This window comes from Plecotus auritus (assembly GCF_963455305.1).
Source record: "Plecotus auritus genome assembly, chromosome: 3".
In the NCBI taxonomy this organism is placed as follows: Eukaryota; Metazoa; Chordata; class Mammalia; order Chiroptera; family Vespertilionidae; genus Plecotus; species Plecotus auritus.
Window position 1 is genome coordinate 216,527,275 of NC_137772.1, and position 12,572 is coordinate 216,539,846.

Consider the following 12,572-nt stretch of genomic DNA (forward strand, 5'->3'; position numbering starts at 1 on the left):
TCCCACAGGGCACAGGGTTCCCTTTCTCCACATCCTCCCAACGTGTTATTTGTTGACCTTTTTGTAATAGCCATCCTGGCTGGTTTGAGGTGGTAGCTCTTTATGGTTTTAATTTGCATTTCCCTAATGTTTCCTAAATTAGAGTTGCAAGCAGTCGCTCCCCCAAACGCCTCATCAACTCAGGAATGTGAGACACGTTTGTGACACTTATGACATGAGTCTGAAGCTCAAAGCCCCACAAATGACTGAGCAGGTCCCAGACCCACTGGAGCCCCGACTTTCAGTCCAGGACTGGGGACCATGGCCCTTTGGAAAAGGAGGGGGTGAGTCACAAATCCCCAAAGGGAGCCAACTGCTAGATGTCAACTCCAGAGAAACCCAGGATCACTGTGCTCAGGTCCGTCCGCAGCCAGGCCCGTGACCTTCTCTGCCACTTGAGTGTGTGACACTCACTCCCCACCCCTCCCCTGAGAGACCTCCCTGATGAAACTTCCTGTCACCTCTAGTCCCCTCCCCGCAGCTGGCCAATGCCTTGAACCCAGCAGCACGTGCCTCTGGCCAGGGCCACTGCGGAAGCCGATATGCCTATTTTTTCACCCTTTTTAAAAATAACCCAGCAGGGGAAATAAAATAAAATAAATAACCCAGCAGATTTTAAACTTCCTCTTGGTAGGAAAAAATAGAACTGGCGCTCGGCAATCACATCGCACACGAGCCCCCCTTCCTGATGAGGCAGTCAGATAGCGAGGGCCCCGCAAAAGGACACATCTCCAAGTTTAGCTCTGAATATGAAAAGACAATCTGTCTGCGTGAATAGGCAATTAAAAGAGATGTCCTGGTATCATTGGTATGCTCTTCAGATGTTGTTTTTTAGACTTAACTTTCCTTCGGATGAGTGTAGAATCTTAATGCCACCTCAAACCTCTGGCAGGGAGGGCTGCCCGGGGAGGAGGCAGGTGGCGTCAGAGAGGGGCTCTGGGCTGGGACCAGGTCTCACCCCTGGCCCTGTGGCTGCGCCGGCTACTTGGGTGACCGTGGCCAGGCCTCTCCTCCATTCCGGACCTGTTTCTCCACTCAGAATAAGTTTTCTGGCTGATGTTCTATGTGCCTGGGCTACCTTCGTGAATTAGAACACTGTGCATGTGTGATAGGACATTCAGAAGGGCTTAGGAAAACGGACCTCTGTGTACAATGTTTTCAGTAAAACAGGCAGGAATTCAAATAAAAGCCTTAAAACAGGCTCCAAGGATATTTTTTTAAATATATTTTATTGATTTTTTACAGAGAGGAAAGGAGAGGGATAGAGAGTTAGAAACATCGATGAGAGAGAAACATCGATTCAGCTGCCTCCTGCACACTCCCCACTGGGGATGTGCCCGCAACCAAGGTACATGCACTTGACCGGAATCGAACCTGGGACCCTTGAGTCCGCAGGCCAATGCTCTATCCACTGAGCCAAACCGGTTAGGGCTGCAAGGATATTTTTTTTTATGAGGATGCCTCTCACCAGATGATGGCCTTGTGACTACCATCGCCTTTTTGTTTTGTTTTGTTCTTTTGTTTTTAAATAACTGTAGATTCACAGGAAGCTGCAGAGAGTACGGAGAGGTCCCATGTACTCTTCTCCCAATTTCTCCCAATGTCCAGTCCAGTGCAATATCAAAACCAGGAAAATGATGTTGGTGTGATGCATGCATCCAGTTCTCGGCCATTTGATGACAGGTGGAGATGCGTTTAACCACCACAATCACTACCCCATCACAAAGATATCCCTCATGCTGCCCCTTTATAGCCTCTCCTAACCCCTTCCACACACACCTTCCCTATCTCCTGGCATTTAGGCATTTTGAGAATCCTATATAATAAAAGCCTAATATGCTAAGTGTCCAGTTGTCCAGTCATTCGTTCAACCAATCAAAGAGTGATATGCTAAGGCCGCTCAACCACTCACTATGATGTGCACTGACCACCAGGGGGCAGACACTCTGACTGGTAGGTTAGCTTGCTGCTGGGGTCTGGCTGATCAGGACTGAGGGAGACGGGCCGGACATGCCCTGAAGCCCTTCCGCAGTCCCTCCCCAGCTGGCCAACCTCCTGTGTCTGTCCCCAGCCCTGATCATGCACTGGTGGGGTCCCTTGGCCTGGCCTGCACCCTCTCGCAATCCAGGACCTCTTGGGGGATGTCAGAGAGCCAATTTTTGACCTGATCCTGCAAGCCAGGCCAAGGGACCCCACTGGTGCATGAATTCGTGCACTGGGCTTCTGGTGTTATATAAATGGAAGCATAGAGTAGATGGCCTTACTCAGCACAATGACCTTGAGACCCATCCACAGATGTTGCATGTATTAAGAATCTGTCCCTTTTTCGTTCCAGGGTCCCATCTCCATTGGACCAAATACGTGAGTGTGTCAGGAAGCTTGGCAGTGAGGCAGCTTGGTTCTGGCAGCTGACTCTCTGGTCGTAGCTCCAGAAAACAAGTGTGTCTCTAGAGAGTTGGCCATGCCTTCCTGGTCCCGTCCAGCACGAAGCTGAGACTGTCCCATGATGTTAGGCCCACAGCTGGGTGTTCGTGATGGGTCCCTGAGGTCCACTGCTCCCACCTGGGCTAAATGGTCCTTCATTTCTGCAACAGGGTCCTTCTGTGACTGACCGATTTCCAGACGTCTCACTGATGGCGTAGGGAAGTGCTCCTCGAACTCACTCTGGAGGCGCAGGTCTGGTTCCATGGGTCTGGGTCAGGCTCGAGAGCCAGCATTTCTGACAAGCATCCAGGTGAGGCTGATGCTGCTGGTCCAGGGACCACTCTTTGTAAAGCGAAGGTGTACAATATGGAGGTCAGATTCACCTCACACCCCTTCTGCTGCCCAACCAACCTATGACTTTTGTCCCATCCCCTGGCCTGGCTGGGATCTCAACCTCGTGAGTGACTGTGAGCTTTTCCTTCTGACCCAGACCACGAAGACCTTTCAGCAATACATCTGAGGAAATCACCTGAAAGGGTATTGTTCTGGGTGGAGAGCTCAACCCGTCTGAATGAAGCCTAAGGGATTATTCACACACAACCCCATTCTACCTCCACTTTTCCCTGGGCTCCTTTGATCACATGTATGTATTTCACAGGCGTTTACTGATGCTAATATAAATAAGGGGCCCGCCTCTCTGCTGTGGCATTGAGTACTCAACCTCTCCCCTTCTTATTGTTCAGGGTTGGCAGCAGAAGGAAAGCAGGGCGTTCTTGTTTATCTTAAGACTTTTATGAGGTGTCTTTCTGCATGCACAGAGCCCCGTGAAAGTGGTAGGGACACCCAGGAGGGAACAATCAAAGAAACCGTTGCTTAATGGTCTCCTCACAATACTCTGATAGTGAAGAGGAATGAATGAAACATCTGGCCCACAATGGCTCCTGGGTGACCTTGAGACGGGTCAGCCCTGTGCCATGGGGACAGAGAAAGAGTGGCAGGATTGTATCCACAATCCCTCATTATTTTCTTTCCTTGTCAAGGGAATGACTGCATGTTCGGCACTTCAAAGGCATCCCTCTCATACATTGGGGATGTCGGGGAAGTTCAGACATTGTTTTCTGTTGAACATGAAAGTACATGAAGTCTGTTTTTCTAAAAATTTCCTGAGGCCAGGGAATGAATCCCTGCCCCTGATATGGGAGGGTTTTAGTTTAATGTAGGTCAGCTGTGTGATGTGGTCGCTTAGAAGAGTGCATTTAGGTACAGGCCAGTGGTCAGTAAACCGCGGCTCGCGAGCCACATGCAGCTCTTTGGCCCCTTGAGTGTGGCTCTTCCACAAAATACCACGGCCTGGGCGAGTCTATTTTGAAGAAGTGGCGTTAGAAGAAGTTTAAGTTTAAAAAATGTGGCTCTCAAAAGAAATTTCAATCGTTGTACTGTTGATATTTGGCTCTGTTGACTCATGAGTTTGCCGACCACTGGTCTAGGCTGCATTGATAGAAGCATGGTCGCTGGAATGAGGAGGTGATGGTTCTGTCTGCCCTGAGAGATCCCTGCTGAGTTGTGTCCGTATGAGTCCGAGTTCTTACCAGAGAGCACCTCTGGCTAATTTAAGAAGAAAGTGGAGCCCTAACCGATTTGGCTCAGTGGATAGAGTGTCGGCCTGCAGATTGAAAGGTCCCAGGTTTGATTCCTGTCAAGAGCATGTACCTTGGTTGCGGGCACATCCCCAGTAGGTGGTGTGCAGGAGGCAGCTGATCGATGTTTCTCTCTCATCGATGTTTCTAACTCTCTATCCCTCTCCCTTCCTCTCTGTAAAAAAGCAATATAATATTTAAAAAAAAAGAAGAAGAAGAAGAAGAAGAAAATGGATCTATTCAAAGAAAAGCCCTTATGAGGTCATTGCTGCCACCAATACTACAAAGGCAGAAATCGACAATGGCAGTTCCACAGCTACCAGGAGCTCGATTTCCATGACTGCTACTGCTGCCATCTTGCATCCAGAACTCACGCTGCCCCCCAAAAAGCTCAATGCCTTTTTTTCTGCCTGCACTATGAAGGGCCTGAGTCATATGACTGGTCCCAGCTGCAGGGGAGACTGGGAATTTCAGTTCTCACTATCTCACTAGGGAGTGGGGACCTAAGGGATTTCTGCAAATACAGAAAGATGATGGGTAGCCATGAACATGACCGATGCCCCCTACACTTAGTGAAGGTCACGGAGAAATTGCAGCCTCCTAGAAGGAAGTAGCCGGGTGAGAGAGCAGCTGAGGGAACCGGAATGTTTGGCCCATAAAAGAGAAGACTTGGGTGGCTATCATGGCTGCCTTCAAATAGCAGCAAAGGTGTCGGAGATGAGAGCAATTCGCCTCATTCAGTACAGCGCAGGGATTAAAACTGATCCAGTGACGGAGTCAGATTTCACCTAACTATAAATAAGGAATGTTGTCCGGCCAGCATGCTCAGTGGCTGAGTGTCAACCTACAAACCGGGAGGTCATGGTTCAATTCCCGGTCAGGGCACATGCCGGGGTTGTGGGCTCAATCCACAGTGTAGGGCGTACAGGAGGCAGCCGATCAATGATTCTCTCTCATCACTGATGTTTCTCTCTCTCCCTTCCCCTCTAAACTCAATAAAAATATTTTTTTAAAAAAGAAATGTTAAAAGTCAGAGCAGCGCCTTCTAAAGATAGAATGAGCTGTCTCGGGGGATAGTGAGTTACCCATCACAGGCAGCATTCAAGGAAAGCAACCACTTGAAGGAGATTCAAGCACTACAGGAAGGGAGGATTTCAAGGTTCCTTATAATTCAGGGATTTTGTCATTATTAGTCCTCTCCTTCTAATATTAATCATCTACTTAGCCTCAGAAAACAGATCAGTCTTGATATATCCTATGCAGAATTTATAATGACCTCCCAGCCTTCATTTCTGCCAGTGCTGCATTTTATTAAAGCCTGGAACCCTATTTATCCTCATCAAGTTAGTGAGGCAGCACATCAATTCATTACTCTTACTTATCTAATACAGAAGGAGGAGAAATGGTCTACAAAACCTTGACAGCTGGGAAGAGAAAAAGTAGCCAGACACAATTCAGTCACTGAAAAATGCAATTCCTTTTTATAAAGGGGAAATGGATTTCAGTAAAGCAATCAAGTTAGGGAAGGGCCGTTTTTGAGAGTGGAATAGAAGCCAGGTACGTGAAATTGCACGTGTCATCATCGCATCTCGTCTGCATTTTTCAAACCAGACTCAACGGAGAAAAACCCTAAGTGGTGCATCAGTGTGGCCACAAGTGCCTGGTGAGTGAGTGCCCCCGTCAGCCTCAGTCTTCCCACCTAGAAAATGGGAACATCTCTGCACGGACACAGCAGGTGAAGGAGAGGCACTCTTGCAGCCATGGTGAGGGGGTGCTCTATCCAGATGCAGAACACCATGCCCAGCGAGCAGGGAGGGAGAAGGCGGAACCAGGCTGCCTCCGATCTTACCAATCTTATCGTTGATTGGTTGAATCCACCTCACCCACAGCCTCAGGTCCCCAGAGGCTCTGTCAGCCATCCAGCCCCAGCAGGGGGACAGCCCAACCTTCTACACTGTTGAGTATGAGGCATCATCCACTGGGCTCCAGTGTGATTCATGAGCCTTTCTTGGCAGTGTTGCTTCCTAGAGCTCCAGGGACCCCAGCATTTGTTCATCTGCTCTGAGCTCCTAGGCAGGGAAGTTTGCTAGGTGGCTGTCAGCTGATTGTCACATTTCGTCCAGTGCCTGACCAGCATGCCTCTGTGAGGGGTAAGAGATAGTTCTACGGGACTGAAGTATTTTCAGTGCGTGGGGCAGCGGTGTGTCTTCCGCCCATTATTTTGCTCCTCTTTTACATCTTTGTGGGCAGAAGTTAGCAGGGCCAGTTTTAGAGAATGACTTGTTGTCCGATGAAGGACCCCTGCAGCTCCATGCCATATGACCCACTCGCTGCAATGTGCACACATATGAAGACCAGGAAAACCCAACATCTGACTTGGCCATGATGGCGAGATTTAACGTGTATCCAGTGTTGACTATGTGGCAGACATCGTACCAAGTGCTTTACATGCATGGTCCCAGTCCTCACTGTGAATCCTACGTGATAAGGATTTGTATTCCCGTTTTATGGACAGGAAAACTGAGGTGCGGACAGTAAGGCTAACAAGTTAGTAAATGCAGATCAATTATACCCATTAGCCTATGGTGGAGTTAGTTTCACTATATGCCATTTCACCACAGTCCCAAGAACCTGTTGATGTACAGCCTCTCAAAAGGAGAGAGGCAGGTTGGAGAAGAACCGTAGAATGGTTTTAGAGAACATCTGAAGAGGTGGTCCAGTGCTGTGTCAGCAGGACAGGTGCTAAGCTCTGGGTCAGACAGAGCGGCATTCATATCCTGGCCTGATCCTTACTAGCTGTGAGGTCTTGGGCTCCTTACTTAATCTAAAGCCCGTTTCCTCAGCTGTGCCATGGCATGGTGGTCCCCAGGTGTCCAGTGAGGCTGTGTTGGGATCTGAGCATTCGCCTGGGGTACAAAGGATACACAGCAGCGTGACGATACAACTCAAGCTCAGAGAGAGCAACTAGGTTGCCCAAGGCCACACAGCATACACGTGTTTGTCTCTCCAGTGTTCTTTGCACAGCAGCTGCTCTAAGTTATTCCTATACAGTTTTGGGCTCCTCTACCCACAAAGCTTCCTTCTCAAATTTCCCATTTCAGGGTTTCAGGTAGGTTTTACTCCCCTGCAGGGCTATGCTGCCATACTCAATGGTCTGTGAAGTGGGAACAAGCAATTAGTGCAGCTACAGTTCAAAGCAAGTGATGGAGGAAGGAGGGAATGTTCAAGTTCCTGTAGTGTCCACTAGATGGAGCCACACCTCTGCATTCATCAGTTCCCTTTCTAGACAAGAACATGAGTTGGCTTATAAAGGAAGGATTGAGAAGATTCATGCATTCACTCACTCGTTCATTCAATAAATACAGGGTGTCCCCCCCAAAAAAATGTATACATACTTTAACAGCTGAGGGCTCAATTTTTGAACATGAAATATCCTATATAATAAAAGGCTAATATGCAAATTGACTGAACAGAGGGATGACCGGTCACTATGTTGTGCACTGACCACCAGGGGCAGACGCTCAACACAGGAGCTGCTGCCCCCTGGTGGTCAGTGTGCTCCCACAGGGAGAACACCACTCAGCCAGAAGCCAGGCTCACAGCTGGTGAGCACAGCAGCAGTGGCAGGAGTGGGCCTAAGCCGGCAGGCGGACATCCCCCGAAGGGTCCCAGACTGTGAGAAGACGCAGGCTGCGCTGAGGGAGCTCTCCCCCCCCCCCCCCCGTAAGTGCATGAATGCGGTGCACTGGGCCTCTAGTATTTTAATAACCACTGTCTTTATAATTATTCCAAGTGTGTATACCTTTTTTTGGTGCACCCTGTATTTAATCCTCTAGGCTGGGCATGGTGATACAATTATAAACACTGTACTTAGGAACACACTTAGAGTTAGACTTCTCTGCTTCTGTAATGGATCTCACACCATGCAACAACTGTATCATTCAGTCACTCCACCCTTTCCCGCTTTTTTTCACTCTATCCTTAACAAGGGTCTACTGACATCACTCTTCTGTTTCTTCCTCAAATATTGACTGGGCATGTGTTCTCCAAGCTCTGGGAATCCTAGGATGGATCAGACGGTCTCATGGAGAGACAAACACGGGATTAGTGTGCATTCGGCCTGACCTGCGTGGTGACTGATGTTTGGCAAAGGCTGGCTGGAGGAACCCAGAGCTCATCGTTAGGGTCCTTTAAAATAAAGCCAAGTCATTTCTCCTTTGACTTCCTGAAGGGGGTGCTCAGAACCTTTGCCCCACCCATCCTTTCTCTGCTTCTGGTGAATAAGGGTCCATTTACCCGTCCCTTCCGAGATCCTGGTACTGCCACCTGGGTGGGGCTTGAGATGGCAGGGAGGAGACTGCTTTTATCACAGCTGGGGCTTTGGCGAAAGCCTTCACTCTTCCCTGGCCACGCGTTCCTGCCTTCCTTCCCAAGAGAGGCGTGTGGCTGCAGGGAGGACCACACAAGACTGATGTCCGAAGACCCGGGCTCTGGCCTCCTTCCTGACCCTTATATGATATGTGGTCATGGATCCGCCACTTCCTTTTTCTGGGCCTCAGTCTTCTCATCTGTGGCAGATTAAACATGGCCACAAACCCTTTACAGACCCTCCCACCAGAAGATGGCAACTTTCCCCACTGCCCTCCGTCCCACAGTCAGCCACCCTCTAGTCCAATTCCCCTCCCCACCCCCCTCAATTAGCCATGTAACTAACAGCCTCCAATTGGTTTCCCCCACATTCACTTCCCCACCGCCGCCCCCACATGCATTCTACACCCAGGAGATCAACTGACTTGAAAACACAAGTTGGGTCATATCACTTGTCTGCCATCTACCCCCTGGTGCATGGCAGCCTCCCTTCCATGACTGTGCCCCATGACCTGCAAGACTGTGCACCACCTGGCTCCCTGTCTGCCTGTCCCCTCCTTGCTCATACTGCTCCGGCCTCAGGTCTGGGATGGTGACCCTGGTACCACACAGCTGGTCATCAGGAGGGAGATTGGAGCAGGAAATCAAGGAAGAACTTAAGTTGGAAAGCTTATTGAAGTTCTACTGTAAGAAAAACACCGAAGCGTTACCCAGAAGTGAGGGGGGACAGAAGACTACGCCTTGACCCCCGGGAAAGGAGTTTTCCTAAGAGGTGGTGATGGTGGTGGCATCAAGGAGAAGGGGGTTTGGGAAATGTAGTGTCTGGTGGAAGCTGAATGATGAGAAACCTCAGCTGTCACCCGGCAACTGGAAGGTGGACAGGGTGAGCGAGTCACCGATCAGGTTGCTGCATCCACATTTGCTTGCACATCTTTTTCCCTTGACTACACAACCTTTGACCCTCCATTGCAACATAAGCTCTTTGGCTGGGAAGGACTGTGCCATGTTCATCTTTGTAGCTCTTTCCCAAACAGAACTCTGCACAAAGATGGCAGAGAAAATGTTTGATGAATGTTGTAACAGTTCTCACCAGCTCACTCCCAGTAGCGGCCCCCCATTCTCTTCTAGAAAGGCCTTCCATCCCCGTTCTCACTCATGTGCTCCATGTAAGAACTGACTCCCTCCCTGGCTCCAGACCTGACATGTGGCCCAGACCCAGCCAAGCAAAACATCCCTTTCTCCTGACCACAGTGACTGGCTCCGGAATGGGCAAGTGACCATCCCAAACCAAGGAAACAGATGAGACAGAGAGAAGTGAGGATAAAGGCAAATGCTTTCATTCTAGGCTGCAAGTGGTGAGGGAGAGGTCTAATCCCGATGACATGGCTTAAGCTCCTGGATCCAGCTGTGTCTGAAAGCCATTCATGTCACTGGAGTCTAGAGTCATCTAAGCATATTAATCCCATATCTTGCCTAAGGCAACTGGAGTTGGGTTATCCATCACTTGCATCCAAAAGAGCCCTGACAGAAAAAGAAACAAATGAATGAATTTACCTGAAAATTGTACCACAGGGAAGGATTCTGCTCGAGGACTCGGGATCTTGCCATTCACTCTCTGACACGGGGCAAACTGCCTACTGTCTTTGGACTTCAGTTTAGAACTCTGATATCATTCACTTATACACACGTTTATTGGCATTTATTGTGCTGTACACCGCGCTGGGCGTTGGGTGTACTGTGGTAACAAAACCCTCATGGTCCCTGTTCTCATGAAAATGGAAATGAAGTTCAGTTCTAGAAAAGTAAAGTTCATTTGGGTGCACCTGTTTTTATCACTGTAAAATCCGTGGTCCAAGTCTCTAGCTCTTGAAACAGGTAGCTGCTGATATTCCTTCAACTCCTTATCTGCTAATATTATAGGGTAACTGGTGGAGCCTAGGATAATAAGGGGTGGGCGTATCACAGGCTTTGCCCCCTCCCCAGAGCTCAAGGCCAATCAGAAATAATGCTTATGAGCCTAATTACACACAGCACTGAGCTAGAGGATGAAACAACAGCCTGGCGTGGGCCTGGGTCCAATCCTCCGGGACCTTTAGCTCTAAGAATAGCCAACATGCTACCAAGTACACTTTTTCTGGCCTCTGGCAAAGAGTCTTTTCTGAGTCAAATATGCTCATCAGTGTTCCCAAGAATCAGGCTTAGAAATGGATTTTAAGCTGCATCTCTTTCAATTCTTGTTCCAAGGAACTAAGAATGCCAACTGCAGTTGGGCTTTCACTTTTGAAGGGAATTCACAGCTTGGGTTGAAGTGGCAGAATGTCAGATACAAGCCCAGTAGGTAAATTTAGCAGGTCCTAAATAACCAGAGTCCTAGCCCACCTTCTGGTATTTAATTTATTCTTCCATGTAACAAATCTGTGTCAAGTGCCCACTCTGCACTGGGCACCATCATAGAACAGCCGCTGGCTCCTAAGAGAGCAGCTCCAGAGGACACAGATCCAGAGGCAAACTCTCAACACAAGCCCACTCCCGCCTACCAGGCCCACACACCTGGCTAAGCCCAGCCAGATGTTACTAAACCAGCCTCCACTAATAAATCAGCTAATGTGCTGTATTCTAAATATAGCATGCGTTCTTGCCTGTTCCATTTATTATTACTGCATTTAAAAAATGACCTCAAAACTTAGCGGTTTGGTAGTTAATGCCACTGCCCTATACACTTAAAAATGATTAAAGTGGTAAATGTTATGATATATATATATATACACATATATGTGTGTGTGTGTGTTTGTGAGTGTGTGTGTGTGTGTATATATATATATATATATATATATATATATATATTACCATAATAAAAAAATATGGAAGGATAAAAAAAAATAATGGTTCAAAACAACCACTTGACTGAACTCACAGACTCTGGGTGGGGGTCAGAACATTTGGGCAGGGCACAATGGGGTTGGTTCATTTCTGCTCCACGGTGTCTGGGCCTCAGGAAAACGCAAAGGCTGGTGTGAATCGGTGTCTGGGCACTGCAGTCATCTGAAGGCACATCCATTTACATGTCTGGGTTGACTCAACATCCAGGATTGTCTACTGGAGCACCCACATGTGGCCCCTCCGTATGGCTTGGCTTCCTCACAGCATAGCAGCCGCAGGGTAGTCAAACTTTTTATATAGCAGCTCAGAGCTGCAAATATGAGTGCGTAAGGAAAACAAAACAGGGGCCAGGGGAGCAAAACCTGCATCCCACTCATCACCTGACATTGAAAGTGTCACTTTTGTCAAACTCTATTGGTCAAATTAGTCAGAAGCCTACCTAGACTCAAGGTCAGGGGGTGGGTAGAATTAGACTCTATATTTTGATGGGGAAGTATCAAGATCACATTGTGAAGATATTGTTGTAGCCTTTTCTGAAAAATGCAATCTGCCTACCACCTTTCTAAATGGGCCCAAAGCAAAGAAAACACAAAATCAGTGTAGAGAAACAGAGCCTGGGAAGAGGCCCTCATAAACATAATCTTTACCAGAGAGTTAGCAATGCGCTCCTGAGATGATGGCTCCTCAGGCTGGCAGGGTACCAGGAGCATTAGGCTGAGTGTAGAGTTGATGTTTAGTTGTCGTTCTCTCAGTTCCTGTGTGTGTGATCTCAGGCAGTCACCACTGGGACCGTTAACTTCCTCATCTTAAAAGTGGAGGTAATTCTCTTTTTTTAATATATTTTTATTTATTTCTGAGAGGGAGAGGGAGAGAGAGATAGAAACATCAATGATGAGAGAGAACCATCGATGGGTTGCCTCCTGCACACCCCACATTGGGGATCAAGCCCCACCCCTGGCATGTGCCCCGCCTGGAAATCCAAAGGTGACCTCCTGGTTCATAGGTCAACCACGCTCAACCACTGAGCCACGCTGGCAGAGCAGAGGTAATTCTTGATCGTGTTTCATCAGTGTTGTGAGAACCAAATAAAATACTGTATGTGAAGACAAATGTGTTGCAAAGATGTCCACACATTGACCCCCCCTCCCCCAGGTGGACAGCCCTCTTTGACAATACAACTGGGAAAGACCATATCCTGCCAGGCTGTTGTTGCCACCACTCTTT